The 22,276-nt window shown below is 41.8% G+C and overlaps 1 protein-coding gene across 2 annotated transcripts in view; it reads left to right on the top strand.

The window, feature by feature from the left end:
- The window catches only part of CCDC60 (coiled-coil domain containing 60), a 751,208-nt gene that overhangs the window by 277,559 nt on the left and 451,373 nt on the right, over positions 1-22,276 (top strand). The window lies entirely within an intron of this gene.

Below are 22,276 nucleotides of genomic sequence, written 5' to 3'. Positions count from 1 at the left end.
TACTAAGTGTTACCGTGGCATTCCAGGGAAGAAGCGTACGCTAATTAGCTCTGTGCTCTCCTCTGGTACTGCCAGCTGTAAGGAATTTATGCAACTGCATAAATTAACATGGCCTGTCATTACTGCTCATTGTAATGAGCATGGCCCAAAATTCATGTTCATCCATTGCAGTAGAGGTAATATAGCTGTCTTTCAAATTCTGATACAATTAAGTGTTCACTTTGATGATGTAATCTCACGCAAAGTCAATATATGAGTGTAAGTTTTGATGGTTAGCAAATCGTTCAAGGCTTCCTGCCGAGATAAGTGTTTGAAACATCTACCATTCCTGAGAACTGTAAGCTTTGCTCCACCTTTGAAAAACTATGAGGGTATGGAACTAGTAAACATGAGCCTCATCTTTTGAGCAAAATGCTTAAAAGGTGGAAAAGATGGAGACCAGAAACTAACAAGCTGCAAAACACTGAAGGAAAAAAAACATTCCAGAAGTAGTTTGAAAAAAAGATAAAAGCTATTTCCAGCTTCTTCATTGCCTTGTACTTAATTAGCATTATGTCTGACCCCACAGGGGAAGAAAACCTCTTGGTAACAATTGCACAGAAGAGCAAAAGATGAAAGTCCTTGACACCAATAAAGCTACAGATAAAACAGGCCACTGAGAACCAAAAAATGTCACTCAGAAGATAATGATTTGCCATTCTGAATGTCTTTGACTTTTGCCACATACTTGTACAATTCCACTATAAAATTAATTATAGCCATGTCCAATGGCTTCATCAGAGTCTCATGTATCATTATTATATTCTCTGAACTGTTGAAGCCTGGAGGAGGACTGATGCAGAATGATGAATGGACACAAGTGATTACAAAGCCTTTATCTGGTGACAGTACAGCATATGAGTTGCTGCTAAGCTTTATAACTCAGCCCCGAAGTAGAAATCTTCCTTCTCCATCTGCATACTGTGTGACTTTGAGCAAGTTCTTCAACTAGATGGTTGTTACATAAGAAAGTATTTGTACCTTTGAACTCCAGGCAGACGTAGATCATTCAGTGAAGAGCAAAGTAACTACCAACATAGTGATAATAACAAATGACAAAACAGAGAAGTTAAATGGAAGTATTTGATTAGTTGTCTTTTCTGATGGCTTTTGGTCTGTCTTTTTCTTTTTAAAAGGTTGGTGCTATTAACTGTGTGCTCCCACAAAAGATATGACAATGTTAATAAACTGAGCACTAGACGACATGTCCAACAGCTGATATTATAACTATTATACATTTTTGGTAGTAACTGTATAATTACCATATAAGTCTCTTACACTAATATTTAAATCAGTCCACTTGCCATCTGGGTGTAAGAAAAGGTGCTATCTTGTCTCTTCCCATTTTCCTTTGAGGAAGAGAATTCTTATATAGGACAATTGAGTTTCACACTAATTGATAACCAGTATTCCAATTTCTGTGGATTTATACCGTAAGGTACAACATTTGAGAAAAGTTTATCATTGGGACGCTTGAATTATCCTCTCTAAAAAATAAATATTACAAGCGATTAAAAGCTGGACAACTTCAGCTATGGGCAGCATCACACACTAACAGTGACAATGTTAACAGATTCTGACTTTCAGCCAGCCATCATATCCTAAAAAGGATGTAAGGAAAGACCATATTATCAGTTAATTTGGTTGTCTCTGACTCGCCATTAAATACTGCAAATGCAAGTCAGCACTTTCCTGTGGTAGGTAACAGTGACACCCACCATAATTCACTCCCCCACACAAACTTACAGTAACACACACACACACACACACACACACACACACACACACACACACACACACACACACACACACACACACACACACACACACACAAACACATACATCAAATAACCCTCTCCCTATTGGTAGAATGTCCATGATGTCTCCTTTTTCCCTACCCTTGTAATTTACAGATGATTACAGGCATTCCTTAATGCCAGACATTTGAGTTTCACACGTTATATCCCTCAGTAAATGCTGTGGTGCAGTGGTTAGCATTGTTGTCTCACAGCAAGAGGGTCTCTGGTTCAATTCTTGGCTGGAGTGCCTTCTGTGTGGAGTTTGCATGTCCTCCCTGTGGTCATGTGGGTTTCCTCTGGTACCTCTGATTTCCTCCCACATTCCAAGGACATGCAGTAGGTGGATTGGACACACTAAATTGGCCATAGGTGAGAGTGTGTGAGTGAGTGGTGTGAATGAACTACTGCTGCAGGGCTAGCCACCTAGTGGTGTAAACCTTGACTCAGGATGATTGTCACTGTGGAAGTGACACTCTGACCCCATCTATAAGATGGGGAAAGGGGTTGAGGATGGATGGATCCTTCAGTAAATGCATGGTACTGCACAGACTAGTGACTTTATAACTTTTTAGAGGAAAAATTAGAATCTGTGCATTTGCCCCACCATTACTTTTGGTTATGTGCTTTTTCTCATGCTACAAGGTTGAGAGGCATGCTTTATGTTCCTTGTCCCTCTCCCTTGTAACTCATAAACTGTTACAGACATTGAGTAATTGCCCAAGATCCTCAATATATGCTTTAAAAATCCTTACTGCACTAGCTTACCAGGTATCACAGCTGGTTAAAGAAAAGCTTTCCAAAATGCAAAGGTGTATGGTTCAAGTCTGTTTTCCTCCTGTATACTTTAGGTATTAATTCTTGACCATTTTTTAATTATATTCTTAGCATCTAGTAGTGACACAGAGGTTTAATATCCTCTGTGGGAAGTGGGTAGTCACAGGTTTGAATGCACTTTAGTGCCTTTAAGGCACATTATTTATAGTATTGCTGGTATCTAATAGTTTCTGTAAATGTCTTTAAGGCACACTAAAGTATCTCTGGTGTTCCCCACAACCAAAGTTACATGTAAGTGCCCTTAAGGCATGTAGCTAAAGAGTTATCCCCGGTGTCTAGTGTTTCCCCACCCCAATTTCCATTCTGTTTGCATGCCATTCAAGAAATAAAATGCAAGATTTCTCCCTGGTGGCTTGTGTTTCTCGCCAATCTCGATTCTGTTTACATGTCATTCTGGCACAAAATGTAAAACTTCTCCCTGGTGGCTTCTGCCCCCCCCCCTCCATTCCCTGTTCTATTTAAGTGCTGTTCAGGCATGAGATGTAGATCTTCTCTGTGCTGCATGGCGGCCCCCTCTGACCCATTTCTTTACAGTTCTCTCTGATGGCTAGTGATTCCCGCAGACCCACTGTTGCTGGCTTTGCTCATTTGTCTATGGGTGTGTGGAAGTATGATAGATAATCCAACCCACCCACTCCCACACATATTCACACATTCATTTTACATTATATCTATCACTCTCTTTATATGTATTTATATGCACACACACACACACACACACACACACACACACACACACACACACACACACACACACACACACACACACACACACACACCCAACCTACCCCCTAACTAACCTCCCTACTGATACCTCCCAGGCAGCCATAAACTTACACTTATATTCACACATGCTGCCTGTCACTTACAGTACCACACATGCACACACACGCACGCACACACATGCACACACACACACACACACACACACACACACACACACACACACACACACACACACACACACACACACACACACACACAGACATACACACAAACCCTAATATTACCTGACCATTATACTCCCCAGCACTTACCTCTAACACAGTGGATGAACACAGCCTTTTGGCTGTTTTCATTACTATGGTGGCCAGAAGTGGCTGTGCTAATCTACACAGCTGAGTGATTCTCTGCTGCGTCAATTCCAGAGGAGAGCACATGTCTAATTAGCATATGTCTCTCCCTTGGAATATCTCATTAGCATCCACCATGGCCTCAGAGACAGCCCACTGTGGTGCTTTAGTTCTTCATGCAAAAGCACCATGTAGGGCTGTCTTTGAATCTGGAAAGGTTAGGATGGAGGTGGACACAATGTAAACTTCCTGAATTCTGTATTCAGTAACTGAATAATGACATATTTTATTTTTTATTTTATACATTTGTTAACCAGACAAGCCCACTAAACACACACGTCCCTTTTTCAGGGCAAACTGGGAGAACTGCCTAATCAAGTGACTTGCTCAGTCCCACAAGTGGGCAAATGGAGCAGGAAGGAATCAAACCTGATACCCTTGATTACAAGAAACAGCTTCTTCCTCATTATGCTTAGATTTGTTTCTGAATATAGGGATCAAAAACTGAGAGATGTAAACTGTAAATGCTGATAACTACATCTCAAACTTATTCATCTGTTAAGTGCTGTGGAGTCATGTACCATGACATTTTGTGGTCCTATGTTAGTGCTAATCACAGAAGTTAGTTAGAGAAGTACAGTTTAGGTGATTTCTTGCTACCATCTTTGCCTATGACGCATTGTTTTCCTCATATGAGGTAAGGGTCAATCCCAATGAATATGTTGTACATAGAAATGAAAGACAGTGGTAATGTGAATGCTGAGCATCAATACGTTTATCAAGAAACTGTTGCTGTTACTTCCAGACTTAAGATATGCAAGAAATGTTAAACAGGCATATATGGAGGAAGACTGTTGTTGTGCAGCCACGGTTATGTATAAAGATTGACTTTAGTGTGTCACTCACCTTGTTCAACCGTTTGTTCAGAACACTTTTTCATTTTTTCAGTACATTTAACTTCCTGAGAGCATGCTGATTATAGTGCAAACTATCACGAAGACTAGATATCTAAATTCTTTTTACTTCACAAAGAATTTAGACATTTGTCCTGCATGGTACATTGTACTATCAGCAACATCTGATGCTGTGAAAACTGCACCAGTACGCTTGCACTGTTAGTTAACATAACAACAGACTACAGTACAGAAGTACATAGTGCAGCAGCTTCTAGAATGTGTATCAGCTCCATGATGGAAGCATATACCAAATATGTCCAGGCAAGCAAAGTGCACAATCCTGGCAGTACTGGAGAAGTGTCTGTGGGACTGTACCATCTGGAAATGGAGCCTTTCAGAAGAAAATGATAGGCACACACATATTTCATGAGCACCTCTGCAGTGGCACATGGGAATAATATACAACAAGTACACACCTGCTATCTGAAGAGCTGCTCCTGCTTCTGCAGCAGCCAACCATATTCAAGCAGTAATTATCATCAGCTGTAAAACAAATTAAGCACTATTAAGCATGAGTAGGCAACAGTTGCAACAGTAGGGCATAAATGGACAAAAAAAACTTAGTATATTTCTGGGTGCATGTCTTGAACCTCTGCTGTCACTGATGGAGCAGGTCAGGGTCTCACTGCTTCAGGCCATTGCATAAATGCCTGCACTGTTCTCCTGTATGGGGGACTGGACATCAAGCCTACCAAGTCATACCAGGCATTGCCCTTTTTAAGATGGTCATCACAACACAACAGCATGTGATACTTAAAGTGTCTGGAGGCACAGCAAGAAAATCTTGCTGTTCCTGACACACTACGCTAGAGTCCTTGATTTCATGGATGATTAAGTGGCCACGGCCACTTAGCTAGTCCTTATAAGGAGCAATATGCTAAACACACACAAATGCACGGATATGCATTTCTAAATTACATATTACACAATTTAGTGCTGCCCCATGATACCACATGAACTCCCAGGCCTTGTGTATTAGCATAGAAGCCATGTGCCTCATGCTGCTTGGTATGGTTAGTGCAGTGCACAGAGGAAGCAATTCACAGACACTGGTGTTATCTGGCCTGGTTTGCTTACCCACCATGCCAAGGCCCCATGTTAGCATGACAGAAAGTACTGTCACCATCTTGTGCAAGACTACTTTTACATATATATATCTATATATCTATATATATATATATATATATATATATATATATATATATATATATATATATATACACAAGTGGAATTTAATGTGACTGCTATAAAAGTTCTGTAGTAGAAGGACATTAGAGAAAAGGAATGAAAACCAGGCTCATAATGTACCTGCTGGATCCCCTGCATTACTTGTGGTGTCTATAGGGTGAAGGATGGTTGATGTGTTATATGCATAACTGAAATATATGCAAGGGTGATTCACATATTGGCATTCCACTTCTGGTATGGCACACATGATGGTGGTGCACAGGATGGACATTTGTCAAATTGTGTAAGGGCATAGGCACCCAGATGTCCTCATATGTCACTTGCAGGGCCATCACACAGTCACACAGTGCACATAAGAAACTGCATGGGATATCCTTGCCTACAGAATGCAGCATTGGCTTGACCCTGTATACCTGCAAGGTTACAATATCATATATGGGCTGAAGCCTTGCAGATGAGTAATTGCAAATAGTTAGATACAGAGGAGGAGGCTATGTTCATTAACACACACACATGCCATAGCCCAGCACGTACATTCACTGACTGATGCATTTTGTTCACAGATATAGAGGTACTAGTATGGCCACCTGGGGATGCAATGCCTTGCGAAGTTTACAAGTCAGGAGAATGATATGTTGCAACAGGCTCTATTCATGCATAGTATACACATACTGTCCAAAGTTAGAACAGACCATCAGAGCAGGGACCAGTTCTTACAGGGTATGGTTCAAGATATGAATGTCATGGGCAGGCATAATAGATTCCTATGGGTTAAAGGAGTGTTACAAACATGATTTTGCATACAAAGTGAAAGGCTGAGAACATTGCAGTGGACCAGACAACCACAAGTAGAGGCCCACCAACACTGAAGCGACTGACAGAGGTGAGGGAGTAACTGGTACCATTCACTGGACAGGAGGACCACCCTCTTATACCAAGGGGTGGCTTGACTCTGGATGTAGACCTAACACTACAAGTGTTTCTGTAGGGGAACACCCAAGTTAGTATTGACCATAATAGTATGGTATAACACGTACCTGTGCATTAGGTGAAGAGGATGTGACTGTGGGTTGCCTGCACATGTTATCTGTAGGCACCAGTGTTCTGCAGGTGCAACATCCTACCAAGCAAGGTCCATGTTTCAAACTGTTTTATTGCACTGTTTAACAAATGTCTGAGTATGCAAGACACAGATAGATACTCAGAGCACAAGACTGTGGGCTTACAAAGGTTTTATATTTGTAATACCATCACAGGCTCTACAGTTGAAGAGTCCAGCACAATGAGAAAGCAAAGGATTGATGTCAAAGCAGCTACTGTGACTGATAGTAATGGCAACTTGCAGATGGCATGATCCAATGGCACAGTAGCACTGTCTGCAACACTTCTGGAGGCAGAGGGAACTCACACATCCAGAGATACAGAGGTCTTTGAAGAGGAAGCTGCTGAGTGCTTGGTCTGAAATGAGCCTGATGTACAAAGTGTAGTTGAGAGTCCCACATGTGCTCCTTATGTGTCTCCAACACATGCTGCTGTGACATGAGCATCTACTTTGATGTGGGCATACCTCAAAAGGGAGAAACACAGGGGAATCTGATGCTCTTATGACTCCAATACCATCCACGATATGCATGCAACCCTCAAAACCAACCGATAGATGGGCAGATGAGTGATCCAGATAACTGCTATATATACCACTGTGAAGATGATAAGTGTACTCTGTTACATGCAGAAGGACAAACTGTGAAGTGATTTGGAGTACCAATACGATGAGATGGTAGTGCCACTGAGGTCACTGGTGGCAAATATCACATCCATAGGTGCATCCATGTGACACATTACAACTGCTATCCAGCCTGTGACTCTGACCATGTATGTGGCCATTCGGGTCCAGACATTAGATGGACATGCACAGGGTGTCATATGGAGGAGTGAAGTTTTAACATCCAGACGCACCTTCAGTGTCTCATGCAGCACAGGGCCTGTCATGCCTGGTCATGGGTAATGTTTGTTGTGCTCTAACCATGGGATGCTTCATCAGTATGTAAGGTCCCATAGTTCCATACTATCCCAGCTATGGGATTGATCCAGTGTCAGCACAGCTTGGCTGGTACAGTGAACACCAGCAATGGTCAAATAGTGGAATTACAACTTCGTCACTGGAGGATGTAATCCCTGACAGCCAGCAGAGTGGACACTGGCCACTATCACCACAGGATATGATACCTGACACCCAACATCCTTTCACTGTGTGAGACTATCAATGTCACTCTCTGTGACCTACCCCACATTATATCATGCCCACTGCTGCCATGGCAGTAGTATTGCTGCTGCATTGTCTTTCCACCCATCACCTCACTGCCCTGCTATTGTATCATGTATGGTATGCCTACTGTGATGTTTTCCACCTGCAATGCCTGTTTTTACAAGACCATGTTGTGTAGTATGACACACACATTACAAATATTTTGTTGTATATGTCAGAGGATATATTGTAGTACCTCACCAGAGGTGTTTAAACAATGGATCTCTAAAAAAGTCCACATAAGCATTTCTTCAATGGTATGTTGGTTGTTAATGTGGGGGGGGGGCATCACCCATGGCTCAAGAGCATTTCTAGCATCACTTGCAACATACAAGTTACAGCATTATATATGTCCTGCTGTCAGCATGCATAGTGGCTGTTTGTATATCCAAGTCTGTCTGCAGTGAGTGTGCACCTATTAACTAAATGGATATCCCCATGCAGTAACCATTGTAAGACGTCTGGCATGTGCCAAATATTTGAATCATGTGAAGTGCTTTGGTGGTGCATGGACACATTGTGGATAATGTCCTGGGCATTATAAATTACCTGAAAGTGTACAGAATAGTAGACCTTCCTATTCATTTATCTCTGTGTGCCTGGGCCAGATGGAGTCTTAATAGAAACATGGGTGCAATATATGGCACTGAGGAGTGCAGGGAAGCATACAAGCTCATAGAATGTACACACAGTATTAATTGTCTCCTCTGCTGTCCTTAGGAACCAGATATGGTCCTCCACATGTCGTAGTACAATGTTAAGGAACTGATGATGCAGAAACCAGACAACATGCCAAATTTCTACTGACACACACAAACACACACACACATACACACACACACAAAAATACAAATTTGCCTTTGTCATCAGTATCGGATATGGCCTATCTGAACGCCTACTTAACCTCTAATCAAAGCCTTTCCCCTAGTTATATTCCTGAAGACTGGATAACAGACATTTTAATGCCATTACATACAGCTGACCAAACCACAGACTCTGGTGACTATTGAACTATTAGTGCCATAAAGTTATGGAATATATTATAGCAGGTTTCATTACTCTGGACATTGAAAATCTCTTAACCCTGAACCTCATCGATACAGTTTTGTCAAAGGAAGGTCCTGCCTTTTCAACCTCATTAATTTCTTTGAAAAGTCACAGAAGTAGTGGACAATGGTTATACAGTACACAAAGCATTTCAGGACCTAACCAAGGCCTTTAACACTATTTCCCATAGAGGCATTATTAACTGATCTGTAAATCTGAACATAAATTTTGATGTACTGCCATGAATAGCTAGCTGGTTGTATGATGGTTCACATGTGGTTAGAGTCACAGGTGTTACTTCTGAAAGCAAAAAAAGGTTATCAGTGGTGTACCTCAGGGCTCAGTGTTGGTTCTCTCCTATTTGGCATATACTTATCAGTGGTTCAGGCTTCTAGGCCATGTGACATTTCCCTGTGGTACATTTGGTTACGGACACATGGCTGAATTGAAATTCAACTGCAGAAAGGTATGGCTATTGCAAATTTACTGTGGGCACAGTGAAGCATGCTGAATCAAGATGTCAGCTTCAGTATCTAAGTGCACATGGAAAATAATATGTATGGCCCCCTAGGCACCTAGAGACAGCAGGAAGTATGACAGGCTTAATCGGCAGGATACCCTGCAGGCATGTCAATAGCAGTAAAAATGTAGTGTGCAAGGGGCAGTACCTTTATTAATGGTGTGAGTGGGCTGTTGCCTCCTTCACAGTGTCTAAGAAATATTGAATAAAGTATATATTGAAGCATAAATGTGACAGCAGAAGCAGGCAGGAGTCCCTCCATGTTGTAGGCCATTTCTACATTACTTCCTCTGTCCCCATGCACTTTGTTATTGAAGCTGTGAGCATGGGACTAAGTACTTCACAATGAATTTGCAACAACCATATGTTTCTGCAGCTGAATTTCACTTTAAGTTTGTGTGCCCAGCCAAATGTACCACAGGGAAGTGTCTTGATGCCTAAGATCCAAACCTCTCATCACAACCAGCATTGAATATGATGCCGTTTTTGCCATGTTATATGTCTAAACATATCAGTCAATTTGAGGGATCTCAGAGAATACTAACTAAAAAGATGACCTCCAGTTACTTATCACAACAGACTAGCAGCACTCTCTCCGTACTCAATTTCTTGTAGGCTCCTGCATGGGGATCTGTGTCTAGCCTTTTGAACCATGAGGAATCTGACTCTGTTTGGCCTCATTTCTTTGTAGAACAGATAGTTCCTCAATTACCCTGTTAACAAAAACAGACCTTTATCAGCAGATAAATAAGGTACATTGGCATGAGAGGTCATATCCCAATGTATCCCCCAAATCTGAAGCAAATTTCCACTCCATGTCAAGCAGAGTAGCACCTTTGCCACCTTCAGGGTAAACCTAGGTAACTGGATGGATAGCCTCCAATTATCCCTTCTTCTATCTAGTATTGCCCTCATTGAGATCAGAGTAAACTTTTGAATATGGGTTATTGGCTATGCTGGTAGAGGTTTGCAGCCTGATTGCATTTACTTATGAGTCTGTAACCCTCCAAACCTGATACAGCTAATTTGTCCCCTGTAGATTGCTGGAAGGTCCTTGTAGTTAAGATTTTGAACATATGAACCTAATATAATGAATGTGTCTCCTGTAGGTTTTTGGAAGGTTCCTGGAGTTAGGATTTTGAACTTATGAACCTAATATGCCCAACTTGTCCCTTGTAGGTCATTGGAATGCCCTTATATTTAGGATGGTCAATGCTACAGTTACCATTGTGCCCATGGAAATGGACATACCATGCATACAACTTGTAGAGCACAGTGTGTATGTGTCTTTCAGAAGCATAGCAAGTGATGAATGTGCATGTATAAATAATGGACACATGTTGTACCTAGTGCCATTTTGAAAGTGCAGCCAGAGAGTAAGCATGTGAGAATGAATGTAGTTAGTTTGTATTTAAGTTACCTAAGTTGAAGTTAATAGCTATAATAGTAATGTGTTTGTACATAATAAAGCTGCTTAAACAGAACCCACAAAGACTCGTCAATTATATCAAGACAAGACAAGCAACATGGTGTCAGAAATGGGATTTCAGAGATTGATATTTAGATCCATGAGGTGCAGAGATAACAGTGAAGGTAAACTAAGAGAAACGAGCACAGAAAAGAGTCAGAAAAGAACTAAAGGTAAAGAAAACTAGCATGAACAGTTACTTTATAAAAACGATTAAACAGAGCATTACAATGACACAAACTGCTTTATTAAACAAGTGAGAGGCACAAAAGGTTTATTAATTACGTGAAATGTTTAAGATTAAGATATTAGCCAAAACTAGTATGTTTAAAGCAAAATGAGTATGTGAAAAGTGAAAGGAATGTGTTTAAAGCAAAATGGGCATGTTTAGAGTAAAATGAGGACAAGAAAAGTACAATGGGCATGAAAAGAGATCTCTAAAGAGAAAAATGAATATAACAAAAGTAAAAAAGGACACATTAAGCATAAATAAAGCAAGACAACTGCATTTTTTTGGTAAAGTGCTGTGTTTTGGCATAGCTATGACATGCCCCCAGATTTACTAATCTTCCATGCAGGGCTAGCTTAGTCCTACACAGAAGCAGCAGTTTAGGAGTGGGACAGCAGCGCACCATGCATATTAATGAAGGTGTGCTGTCTGAGCTCCTAATCTTACATGGAGCATATAAGAGTGCAGGGGCCATGTCTGAGAGCAGAGTGTTCAGAATATACACACCTCCACAATGAAGAACAGCAGAAAGGCCAAAGGAATGAGTGAGACCACTCATAGATGTCTGCATATCCCCAGCAACAACCCCCCACGTGTACAACAGCAATAGTAAATACAAACCAAATAAACAAACCTTTTTTTTATTATGAGTCCAATTACAGCTAACCATAGGTGCACGGGTTTGCCCATTGCTAAGCTACGGGTAATGCAGCTTAAATGACTGAAGAGGATAACAAGGACGATGTATGCAAATGAAGCAGCATAGCAATAGTGTAGTGGGAAGAGCATTCGCCTTACAAGCAGGCATTCCCAGTTCAAGTCCCACTGCAGCGCATTCCGTTTTCCATGGCAAATCACATTATGACCAATATTTTAGTTGCATAACCTATTAAATAACATATATTTGTGAACTGGAGTACTGCATTAAATGCAGATGTGAGGAGTCAGTGTCATAATGTTGCAAAGTCCACAGATAAGCACATGTGCCTCATACAGTATATGTACACAGGAATCATGGATACAAATGGAAGGTAAAATGTGTAATGAATGATAACTCCATACAGGTTCCAAATTTCCCACCTTCCCAAGAACCATTAGATATTACTGTCTAAATCAGTGCAGTTGTAAGCGGGAGTACACACTAGTACGCAAGTGTAAGCACCAATAAGTAGTAGTGAGCATATTTAAGCACAAGTAAGTGAGTTTAAGCATGTTTGCTTGGGGGTAAGCAAATGCACACACAGGTTAAGCAATACTGAAGCTGAATCTATAAACATATTTAACTGGAGGTTAGCATTGCTTACCCTCGCACAAACCTACGCAAGCCCACTTAAAACTGCTCAAAAATGCGTATCCAATGGGCCTTCTTCTGCCCAGCAACAAAATAAACAGCCTTGCAGGTCTTGAACCCAGGACTTTATACACTGTAGTCACAGTAGTTAACCACCAAGCCATCAAAGCAGTACAGAAGAATGTGGTATCACCAAACAAATCCTCACTATAGTAAAATCAAACTGAACCTGTGAAAGGAATTGGTATACAGTCATATGTTCTGTAACCCACTACATAACATAAATATGTGAACTGGAGTACAGCAGTAAGCCCAGATGTGAGGTGTAATTTTAATAGAATGTTGAAGTCCCCAATAAAACACAAGGACCCTATACAGTGTACTTACACATGAATCATGGATACCAAACATATATATATAAGATGTAATGAATAATAAATCAATGCCAAAAAGAAAATATAATGCAAAGTCTACTGTAAGCAACACTAAGCATTGCACAGACCATCTTAGTAGGTGTAAGCAATGTGTAAGCCAGCTAACTCAATTTGCTCAGTGGTATACCCCTTTAAACACTGCCAACCTTAGGTAAGCAGGTTTGCCCATAGCTTAGCCTTTAAAACCATCCAATCATGGCAAAGTGCAAGAAATTGGCCCTACTTAAACCAAACAGGCAGGAATACATCTTATAACTGGTTGTAGCTTCCCCTTACAAGCACCATGTCAGTAAGGGGAGAGGGTGTGCGCTTCCAGGCAGAGTGCTGAGGCATCCAGGAGTCCAGAGTCATGGCAGGACTCCTTGTCAAAGACCATGAGCAGAGACTGCTGCAGGGACAGTACCAGGGTTCCCAATATAAGGTGGAAGCCTGAGACTGTCTCACCCGTGACCTCACCAGTGCCACTGGCATACCCCAAACTGGTGAGCAGGTCAGGCATCACTATGACGACCTGAAGCAGCATAAGGGGGACCTCTTGGAGCAGTGAATCCAAGAGGCTAGAATGGCAGGGGCTGTCCCAGCTGTGTGTAAGTATCACTCCACTATGTGTGTAATAATTGCCAGCTCATGTATATCATGGATAAGTATGGCTAAATATTCCTCTTATGTCCTTCACAGCTGCAACTGAGTGCGCCGTGAACCAGAAAACCTATGAGTGTCGCCTGGAGAGGTTGTAATGTGAGGCAGGGTAGTAATACTCTTGCATGTACTGTCATAGGAAATAAATCTAAAAGTATTAGTAAATTGATTGCCAGTATAAAACCTGTATTGATTAAGGCAATTACTGCATACACCGGAGAGTATGGCAGGAAGAGTCTCATATAGTTTGTATGTAAATAAAAGCATAATAGCCCGACAACAAAGGTCTGACTGCTGGACTGCATGTGTATACTCTGGTATCATATGGTAATGTAGGTTTGCAATCACGTAATAGTACTGTTGTATTAAGCACTATTACCCACACTGTGCACCATAAATAGAATATGTAGGAATGCCTGTATATGACTGGTGTAATCCCCAGAGGTCATTTAGTACAACTGAGAGACACATAGATAGAAAACAGTGAAAAGGCAAACAACAAAATCCAAATAGCACATGCAACTGAGATATGAACTGTTGTAGTTTTAGCACACACAGCCATGGTTCGAATCCTGGCAGTGGTAGAGTTTGCATACAGAATCATACCCCACAACTGTACAGATATGTCCAGAATGTCCAGTAAAATGGCCCGTATCTGTTGCCTGTCAACCTGTCCCCCTGGAAAATCAGTGGGATGATCCCAGACATATAGCTAGCAAACAGGAAATACAACTGATTGACAAACATCTATGAGAATAAAGCTGGCACACTAGCAACTCCCCAAAACCTTATGAGACTAAGAAGCCATGTATGTCCCATTTACACCCCCATGTTGGCAAGCTGTGGCCAGAGTGTGTACAGTAACAGAGTGAGATGTATGTGCATAATAGTAATGTGGAATCTGGTACTGTGTGTGGCAACATTCAGGTAGTGCTAACAACCATTTCTTCCACAGGTCTGTCAGATACGAACACTGTGCCCAGAAATACAAGAATGATACCCTGTACTGGTACTGTTTACTTTGGTATTGTATAGCATTGTGACTGATGCAGTTGCTCTGAATAATAAGGTATTACTCATCACTGTTGCCCACACTGTCCTACAAAATATAACTGTTTAGGAAATCCTGTATAAGAGTGTTGTAATACAAGGTCAGAATGCAAAACCACAGGAGAATTATAAGACAGAAAGCATATAGGAAATATACAGCAATATCTATATAGCACACACAACTTTGATGGACAGTGTTTTAGTTGTAGCAGACATAGCCATGGTCTGAATCCTGGGACTGGGAGTAGGCTGCATATAGAATCATACCCCACAACTGTACAGATAAGACCAGAATGTCCAATACATCAGCCCATATCTGCTGCCTGTCACCCTGTCCCCCTGGGAAGTCTGTGAGATGATCCCAGATGTTTAGACAGCAAACAGAGAATACAACTGATTGTCACACATCTGTGAGAACAAACCTGTCACTCTAGTAACTCCCGAAACTGTTATGAGAGTAATAAGTCAAGTATGTCCTATCTACACCCCCATGTTGTCAAGCTGTGACCAGAGTGTATACAGTAACAGAGTTAGATGTATGTGCATAATACTAATGTATAATCTGGAACATTGTGTGGCAACTTTCAGGTAGTGCTAAGAAACATTGCTCCCACAGGTATGTCGGATACGAACACTGTGCCGAGAAATAAAAAGCTTGATACACTTTACTGGTACTGTTTACACTGGTATTGTATGGAATTGTGAGTGTTGCAGTTGCTCTGAATAATAAGGTATCACTGATCACTGTCACCCACACTGTGCTACATAATATAACTGTGTAGGAAAGCCTGTATAAGAGTGTGGTAAGTCACTCAAGGTTGAAGTGGGCAATAGTCTAGATATGTCCTGGTTCACCTGCTTGTGGTCAAGACATGGCCAGAGTCTGTGCAGAAAGAGATGGACAGCTATGTGCACAACATTAACCTGGAATCTGGAAGTATGTGTAGAAACAGTGTTAAACATTTCCTCCACAGGTATACCAGGTAAGAGTGTATACTGCAAGTAAAACCAGTTCATGTATAAAGATGACGACAGCAATATCACTGTCCAAACTAAGGCAATAGGGCAGTGTAGTAATACTTGTAAGGTACAGATAACAGCAGTGACTAGGAAAGTAATGTGAACTACAGGAATATACTAGTTGTTAATTGACATCCCCCCCACCATATCTCCAACAGTAAACTAAATACCCACCTCAACTGGTATGTAATGACTTCACTGTTCTGTTGGGACATATGTGCTACTGGTTGATAATTATTTAAATCTGTTTCCATGCATGTGCTATGTTGAAATACTCCAACATCAATGTACCTGCATGCCATTGTTATTACCACTGTGGTCCCATATATGCATGTATTCCGTTTGCTATGCAACTGTTCCGTATCTGGTGTCTGGGTTAATGGGAATATCTGTGCATGCTGTTATACCTAACCCTGGAATGTGTTGACTATTACTAACTCACATATGTTGATACACCATAAACACCATAGCACGTATGGGAATGCGGGTCCCAGCAGACTCACCTGTCCCACCTCAGCTGGCCATGGCACTGGGCACCAGCACGTCTGGGGCACAACCCAGGACCTCCTCGTCCATTGCTCCTGCACCACCGTTGGGTGGAATCACCTCAGGAATGGGGCTCATCCCCCACTGGGAGCGGGCGCGGACAGGAACCTGTCACCCATCACCAGGTCCAGGTCGTGGTGTGTAGAGAGCTCAGTAAGCAGTTTGGAGATCTTCTACACCAACTTGAGGGCCGCATTTTGCGATTAGAGGGTTGGCCTGGCTCTGTGACTCAGCCCCCAGCACAGCCACCTTTGAGGGTGCAGTGGTGACTGCACATGGGTGGGGTTCTCAGTCCCACTGTTTCCACTAGGGGGCTCATGGGCTTCCGATTACCCAACAACCCTCCCCATCAAGGTGTTTACCCCACATATGTGTCATATACCACCCCTGTATGTGTCTTGTCTTGTCTGTTAACCTACCCAACCTACCTCCCCAAATATACCTACTATCCCTTCCCAACATCCCACTCTCACCTGAAAAAAAAGGGCAATCTGTTCAAGAAAAAAATATCACCCCATACATAGCTGTCCATTTTGCACATGTGTCCACTGGACACATGTAATCTGGTCTAATGGCATCACAACATATTAATGTTGTCCTAACACCTCTCTCAAAGGTTTGAGTGTCCAAATCTACCTCCAAAGTCAGTGTATATGCGCAGCTGTTGCTGTAGAAGAAATGGGCAGCTATAGACTCTCCTGCACATCCCTAGCTATTTTACCTACTGTCTTTCCCCCTTTGTGCCCCTTTTTCACCACTTTCCTATCAACCCTTTTTTCTTTTCTTTTAAAGTAATTAGAGTGGGGGTAAGCGGGACTAAGCACTTTTAAGCAGCAGTAAGTGGGTTTAAGCCTGTTTGCATGGGGGTGAGCAATGCCTACACAGGTTAAGCAATTTAGAAGGTAACTGATTATAAGAAACTGAAACCGGAAGTTAGCTGTGCTTACCTTCGTGCAAACCCACTTACAACTGCTTAAAAGTGCCTTACTCGCTCTGTATCCAATGGCCCTTGTTCTGCCAAGCAACAAAATAAACAGCCTCTGCAAGGATTGAACCCAGGACCCTGCAAACCATAGCCAAAGTGATTTACCACTAAGCCATGTCAGATACGTATAACCCTGATGTTTTCACAAACATATCATCCAGCCCAGTCATTCAACAGTGCAGGAAATGTATTTAAACATTTAGATGTTAGTGTGTGTGTACATATATTAATATCTAAATAGATATATACATATCTATATATGTATATATATATATATATATATATATATATATATATATATATATATAAACATAAACATACATACATATGCATACGTCTATAGATATATATGTCTACATCTATATGTCTATATATATATATATATATATATATATACAGCAATATATATATATATATATATATATATATATATATATATATATGTGTGTGTGTGTGTGTGTGTGTAAGCAAATATATATCTATATAGGTATATACAGACATACATCTGTAGATAAAAATGGGAACATATCAAAACATATATGTCCATATGCACCGTTAATGGGGTTGAGAGGTCCCAAACAACATACGTCTTGTACGAATAGGTATCCCCCCCCCCACACAGACAAACATGTCTGCCCTGCAATATACTACCAGCTGTTGCAGATCCCATAACTAGGACCTGACACAACATGGGCACAAGATGTTAACAGTACTCCATCCCACCTGTATGATGTCAGGCTGGCACAAGTAACATATCATGCAGTACAGTCTGGCTCCTATAGGGAATGTACAATGTGGAAGCAATCAACATCCCTAGGATACATATACACAGACACATATATGCAGATACAGATATATTTATATATATATATATATATATATATGTACATATATAGAGATATATATCTAACTACACATATACACACGAGATATGTATAGGAAGATACATATTTAGAAGGTGCACACAATATGGAACAGCCACTATGCCTACAGTTACCACCTTACCAAGTGGACACTGTATGAGCCACCCATACAAATGACAATCATTGCCTGCAACATATACCCACAGAGAGGTCAAAGGATATAACACCACACACAGAATTGCATACATGGGAAAGCTTTATTTGTGTACTATTACAGCTTTATATGCCATGTCATATAGCTGTTTAGACACTAACATCCATATAAACAGAGTAATGCAACTGTGAAACGGTTATACTAATACAGTAGTCTGGAAAGGTTTACATATGTTGCTGTCCAGGCCGAGGCCTTCAAGTAATACAATAGTAAAGACAGACTGAGCCGCAGGATACCAAACAATCAGCAGTAAGTAATGCAGATATATAGTCCAGCAGCCTCTATCTACACTCTGTACACAATCCCTAGTGGGTAGAGACCTCAGTTGACACAATGGGATGTATCTGTTACATAACAAGGCATAACTGACACCATCACAATCACACTGACAAACAGAACAGTCTGTATGGCAGGAGGCAGTAGGCCTGGATTTACCCAAGGTGGATTGTATGGTAATGTACATCCAGATACCTTAAGGCAGCATACCCCTGATACCCCTACATGTTGTAACAGCCTACGTTAGTTATGGTGCACCCCCCCAGAATCAATAATACAGGGCCATATACCACTGTTACATACAGTGGCCTCTGGAGTGCATAATGGCACACATGTATTGTGTAGGTGAAGCCCACACATATATGGCCCCAACCCCACAGTATGTCTGGGGGACACAACAGCAGTGGACTGATGGCAGGAATGGCAGCATGAAATACTCACAGCCCACTACATAACAACCCCTGACAGCATGTCATATGTGCAAATCCTGGTATATAGGTGGAAGACATGGGCTGGAACACAAGCCCATATGTGTAAAACTGTTGTCATACACTAAGCAAGTCACTGGTGTTACAGGATAGTCTGCAATATACCCTTAGTCAGGAATATGAAGTTAGAAACAGAAATGGATGTAGCCATGTACTGATAGCACTCAACACACACACTGCCAGTGATATATCTGACACAAGACCTGTGTGGTGGACAGACAAAACATAATAGGCACACCTCTGGCCATCAAGAGGATAGGCCCACAGTTGAGAGCTATACAGACAGACTACATTCCAAGTTAAACTAGTATGTACACACAAACCCTGTAACACTAGTGCTATACATTGCATACAACACTACTCACACTCTGCCTGTAGTTCCGGAACCTCCTACAAATATGTAGCTGGCCTGAGTGTGCAGGTTTGCCTGTAAGAGGTATTGCTACCTGCTGTCTGTAACACTGATGCCCACACACAGGAAGGATGTCCGTCATACAGAAAAGGTAAAGGGACCACGCCCACATGATGTAGGGATTTATAGTAGTTGGTTGCCATGACAGTGGTAATTGGAAGTACTACACAGCATGCTGCATGCAGGTAGCAAGTGGAGGACACTGACTGGTGCAGAGGCCATCACCTGACCATGTGCATCACCTACAAATTCCATGCTGCAATCTATGCAAAGCAGCTCATTCCATTTACTGGAGAGAGACTGAGAGTGAGAGAGAGAGAGAGAGAGAGAGAGAGAGAGAGACAGACAGAGAAAGAGTGCATATAAGGAAAAAAAAAGACAAATACCAAACACTCTAGAATAGTCTGCAGTCCCAGAACAGGTATGTGAAGTATATATGTATGTAATGACCGTAGTACTTGGTCCATAATAATGAGATAGATGATGTGGAATGCTTTATATGTGCCTTCAGGTGTTGTTGTAATGATGTTCAGCTGAACAACTGCTAAGGACAATAGAGTCTATCCCTGTGGGTAGTGGGACATACTCCTCTACCGTGCAGAGCAGCACTGACTGATAAAATGTAAGTCATCATAGTGTGTGTTGTGTAATGGGGAGTATGTATATTACATGGCCAATAGCTGGTGGTAGAAGTAATGCCATTATGATGGACACATGGGATCCACAGCCCACCCCTTGCAGGATACTCAGGTTCATCTGTATTGTAGCATGCAGGAATGCCATAGGTGTGTAATTGGGTTACCTGCAATCTGGCCCTACGTATACCTCCCTAATGTCAGGCTATGTCCATATGTGGCACCTGTCTCTATTATAGCAAGGCAGAACAGTGCAGCTGTGCAGGAAGGTGTTGTGAGATTGTGGACCTGATGTCTGAATGTACCCCACATATAGGTATGCATATGTGTACATATGTACACATATATATATATATATATATATATATATATATATATATATATATATATACATACATACATGTATGTCCACAAATATGCAGATACCCATGTGTAGACATATATATGAGCACATATATACATCACATATATCTACACATATATATAGGTATATACCTATATGCACGTTAACATATATACAAACACACACACAAACATATATGTATGTAAATACATGTCCCCTATATTACTACCAGTGCTGCATGCTATGTGCGAGGAAACAGCACACGTAGCAATACACAGATATCTACAGCTGTCAGTGTGTGCAACATGGATGGGTATGTCACATGTGAACCCTTTGTTTGGGACAACATTGCCCTTGTCTGTGAAGTATGGAATGTGAATATGGGGAAATATGGCAGGTATAGTTGTGGAGGAGGTCAGGGTTGGTAGGTATAGAGGACAGCCTACAGGGGTGGTATGTGACATATGTGGTGGGTAAACACCCTGGATGGTGTGTGTGGTCTGTGATGTGGATGCCCCATGGGCCCCAGTATGGACACAATGGGAACAAGCCTCCCACTCACTGCTACTCACAACAGCAGTCCATGTCCTGAAGGTGCCTGGCCTGGATTCTGAGCAGGAGGAGCATGTTGGCCCTGTGAATGTGTACTGGGTGCCTCAGAGTCATGTAGTACATCCCACATGTGTCTGTGGAGCCTGTTATGGAACAGACCCTGGACGTGACCTCAGGGGACAGGAATATGTCTGTGTGTGCCCCCTGGGGTGGGGGACAACATCCCCTGGGTGGGTTCCACCTGACGGTATTACTTTACCAGTACATGAGGAGGTCTCAGAGTGGGACACACATGTGATGTGGCCAGGTAACATGGGCAGATGAGTTTGGAGAGGTGGTTCTGCTGGCCAATAGTACATATACATGCTGTTGTGTCACTATTTTTAACATATGTTGGTAAGAATAGTCTACACAATCCCAGAACATGTCTAAAAGCATGCATAGATAGCCGTAATAACACAGAATGTCAGATATGCAGCACACACATAGCAGGCATACCACAGGCATATATGAAACCATTGTGGCCCTGACAATGGCATGCATGTGGATATTCTGTAACAGGACAGCAATTATAGTTTCCACACAGAGAACATGGCTACAATGACATTGCATAAAGCATGGTACAGTACGATATCTGCCCCACTGGTAGGTATGCTGTAGCCATACCTATTGAGTGAATACGGTTTGTTGTCACTGATATGGTGGGGGGGGGTGACAGTGATGTGTATTAAGAACTGTGTTAACCTTGCTGCATGACCTGCTCACACCTGTGTCCATCTTTATGTCTTTCAGGCACGATGTCTCATATAAGGCTGCCAGCCTACTCAGCAACTGAAAATGGCATCTTGCTGGATGGACTAATTCATCACTATGCAACCTTGTTTGGCAGGGCTACCCATGATCAGCAGGAGCGGACCGCCCTGTGAAATGACCTAGTCCACAGGGTCAATGATGTTGGACTGCACAACCACAGTTATGAGCAGGTCCAGCATCATTGTTCTGACCTGCTTCACAATACCCATCGGCATGCTGGTGTAGTCTGGGGGGGAAATCACCTCGCCATGGGGGGG

This window comes from Protopterus annectens, chromosome 4.part0 (genome assembly GCF_019279795.1).
Source record: "Protopterus annectens isolate FY-2018-M chromosome 4.part0, PAN1.0, whole genome shotgun sequence".
Taxonomy (NCBI): Eukaryota; Metazoa; Chordata; order Ceratodontiformes; family Protopteridae; genus Protopterus; species Protopterus annectens.
This window is presented reverse-complemented; position numbering and strand designations above follow the sequence as displayed.